Genomic DNA, 3,913 nt, shown 5'->3' with positions numbered 1-3,913 from the left:
TTGAAAATCTTTGATGTGGCAGGCACTATGACACCCTCTTCATATTTATTATTTCAAATTTTCACAATTATTATTCATTAGAAGTCAGATAACCCACCGTGATGGCCCATTTCACAGATGCAGAAGCTGAGGCACAGAGAAATTAAGTAACTTGCCTGAGTTCACATATGCCAAAGCTAGAATTTAAACTTTGATTTATCCGATTTTATTAGCAATCTCAGTTCAATAGTAGGGCAATATATACAAGGTTGAGACAGGGAAAGAATGTTTGTTTAGTGCCCTTCAGAACCATGTTCAGTTATTCAGCTCTTTGATGATACATCCTCACCTCTAAGCCTCATGGGGGAGCCTTAGATCCTCTTTGATGTATGAGAACACCTGGAATTCAGTATTTGATTTGAAAACCATAGTTGTTCTCAGAGTCTCTAATTCCCATATTGTTACATGCATTAAAGGCAGTTCTTTTATTTTTTAAGTTCCGGGATACATGTACAGAGCTTGCACGTTTGTTACATAGGTATACATGTGCCATGGTGGTTTGCTGCACCTATCAACCTGAAAGACAGCTCTTTTTGAGGGAAGGTATTGGGAGAATCAAATGTACTACTCTTCAACCTTTGTGTGCATACACACATTTACATCCACATGCACTCACACCTGTACAAATACATTCCCACAGCAACACATACATATGTACCCAAATTGCAGTTCAGCCTGAGCCATTGTAGAGGAGATGGAAGTCTTCAAATGCTACTTGGAAATCTCTTTTTCTCTCTCTCTCTTTACCCCTCCCTGCCTCTCCCACAAAATACTGATTTAGCACTTATTCTGAAAGACTAAAGGGCATCCCTGTTACAAGGTATTACTCCTGACATATTTGAGGCAAGTAAAGCCATACAACTCTCCTTACTTGGCTTCCTTAGTTTTGGGGAACACATGTCCAGTCACCTAGGCATGTGGGCTCTATAATGCCCTGCTACTGCTGTACCTAGGAGACGTCCACTTAGAGACAGGACTTCTGGGGTCTACTGCACAAAATTGTCTACTAATAAAATTGCCATTAGTCACTGGGTACAATGAGAAAAAGGAAATCAACACAAGTAATTTTTCACAATAAAAATTTAAATTAAACATATTTAATTTAAAGAACCATTTTTTTCCTGAGATTACATCCTTCTTGTTGTCATTAAAAAGTCTTTCTATGGAGTGATGGCAATAGGATTTGGATATTTTACCCCAAAATAACCTTACATTGCAAAGGAAACAGCTAATGCTCTCTTAGTTCTCCATTAAAATAATATTATGGGTTCATGGAATACAAGTGTCTGGGAATCCAAGTTTCACCTACCCATGAGGAGGAGAAGGAAAAAGAGAAGGAATAGAAGGAGTGTAGAGACCTTGTTTTAGAATAGCAGAACTATGTCTGTGAAAGGATTATGAAGAAGGGAAGAACGTTGGTAGCAAAGATTCACAGTGTTGTGGGAGCACCCATATATTTATTTCCTCAGCTCGTTTGTATAGAAACTTCTAAGGAAGATAGAATTATCTCTGCCATAAAAATAAGCTAAAATTCAAGAGTTAAAATGAGTTAAGTAACTCATTAAGACACAGCTGATAGTGACAAAATCATAACTTGTACCCAAGAGCAAGCATTTAAGTTTCCTCTCCTGAAGATTGTGAGCTTTTCAAGTCAAGTCCATCAAATTCCAGCAGCCTGGCCAAACAGCATGCTACAGTGCTCATACATTGCTACAGTATGTGACAAGAACACTGTACTATAACCCCTTTGAGATGTTTTCATATATTCATATTTGAGTATCTCTGATCTTAGAACATTGAACAGCTTTGTAAAGAAAATCTCAGCAACTATAATTTACTTAGGTTTTTTTTTTTTTTTGGCAAGTGTATTGTCTGATTTTTAATTCCAAGAGAAGAGTCCTCAGTTACCTGTATCTTTGCCATTGCTTGAGTTAATGAAAGGGAATATTTCAGAGAAAATAAATAGTAGCAATTAGAATTCACAGGAACATGGAATAGTTAGAGGTGATAAATATCACAACTAAATTTCATTCTAATTGTTTATAATCACAGTTGGGAGACCTCCAGAGAATTAGATTTCTGAGCATTTAGAATTTTTAGGTTGGAAGATGTGACTTTGACATTAATTCTCATTTAAAAAATAATTGCATTGACATTGTGCTATTTTGCTAAGAAAAGAGAATCGTGGCATCATGAAGCAAAATTTATTTTTCACACTGATGTAAAGTAAAAAGCCTTGGTCTCTTTAGAGATACAGGATGGCTTTATTAACACTAAATGCAAAGGAATTTATATAACTCAGTTTTCAGTCATTTATTTTTTGAGTTATCTGTTCAATTAATTTATGTTAAGCGCAGTTGAGCTGTTATTATGTTGTTTCAGAGCCCGGATAAAGGAAAATTTATCCAATTTGTAGTTGGAGGATAGCAGAGGAGGTTGCCTGGGGAAGGTAACAGTTTATTTAATCACAAAAACATAAGGAGTGAGTTGGAATGAGGGACGGCATTTCCAACAGAGGGAATACAGAGAGATGCAGAACAGCAGGTTGTAGGAATGCCAACAAAGTAAACATGACACAAACCATAGCTGGTCTATCTGGTGGGGACTCAGGGCAAGCTGGCAATGTGATGTCCCTTCCTCAAATCCATACTTCTCATTTATTTATTGGTTACAGGACGAAAATAATTGTGATTATTAAATCATTCATATCCCTGCTAAAAAATTGAGAGAGCTAGTGGTAAGAAGTTGCACAGCAGCGTAGTGAGGTACCTCTGATGAAATTATGACCAGGTGAGCACGAGTTAGTACCGCATATAACAAGAGACCCTTGCCTGCAACATCATGGGAGAACATGAAGAAGGGATCCTTTGAGGGAAGGAGCCAAAACCTACTAAAGCATAAACAACTTGAAGCCAATATGCTATCCCTTAAAAATGATGCACCCCAAGCAAAACACAAAAACCACAAAAAGAAAAATGAGTACTTAAATGAAGATGTGAATGGAACCATGGAATACCTAAGACAGAATACACAAATGGTTCACAATGGGCAAATTATAGCAACAGACAGTAAGGAAGTAAAGGAAGAAATTGCAGTTTCTCTAAAGAAACACAGTTGACAAGAAGGAAGAAGACTGAAAAGACAAGTGGTAGAGAAAAATGCAATGGTGTGTTTCCCTTGTAGAAAACCTAGTCATGGAATTGCAGATTACCCTGCAGCCCTTGAAAAATCAAGATAGGGGCACTGAAATATGTTACAAGTGTGGGTCTATAGGGCATTAAATAACCAAGTGTAAGGCTCAGGTATACCCCGCTCTTGGTGAATTTCCTTTGGAAAATGTTTTGTTTATTGAGAAATAGGGCACTTGTCTAGCTCTTGTCCTGGTAGTCCCAAAGGACTCTACACTAATGGTGGTGGTGGCAAACTTTGTAGCTCTGTGAAACATTTAAAGAAAGATTGCCCTGAAAGTCAGATTTCAGATCAAATGGTCACAGTTGGTCCCTGGGCAGAGGGAATGAGTGCAGACTATGAAGAAATTTTGGATGAACCTAAACCACAGAAATCCACAACAAAAATACCTAAAGTTGTTAATTTTTTGGTAACAAGTAGCACTATCATTAGTTACCACCTCATTGTTGTTTTCTAAACTAGGTATCAGTATGATCTGGGTGTGGTCAAAAACATTTTTCCTTTATTCTGTCCATCAAATAGTACTTCTACCACTGTTCAGAGAAAATTGAAGAAAATAATAATATGATTAAATGGATTCTCTAAAAGAACATATTTTAATGTAACTAAGTGGTTGTATACTTAATTGTGACTAAGTGGTTGTATACTTAATTGTAACAATCATCTTTTATAAAAGCAGTATTAT

At 36.8% G+C, this 3,913-nt stretch overlaps 1 pseudogene; it reads left to right on the top strand.

Moving 5' to 3' along the window:
- The first annotated feature begins 2,821 nt into the window (after nucleotides 1-2,821).
- Nucleotides 2,822-3,685, top strand: LOC100395872 (zinc finger CCHC domain-containing protein 9 pseudogene; annotated as a pseudogene).
- The last annotated feature ends 228 nt before the right edge of the window (nucleotides 3,686-3,913 follow it).

Source organism: Callithrix jacchus, chromosome 10 (genome assembly GCF_049354715.1).
Source record: "Callithrix jacchus isolate 240 chromosome 10, calJac240_pri, whole genome shotgun sequence".
NCBI lineage: Eukaryota > Metazoa > Chordata > Mammalia > Primates > Cebidae > Callithrix > Callithrix jacchus.
The sequence above is the reverse complement of the archived record's forward strand: the minus strand, read 5'-3'. Positions and strand labels throughout refer to the sequence as shown.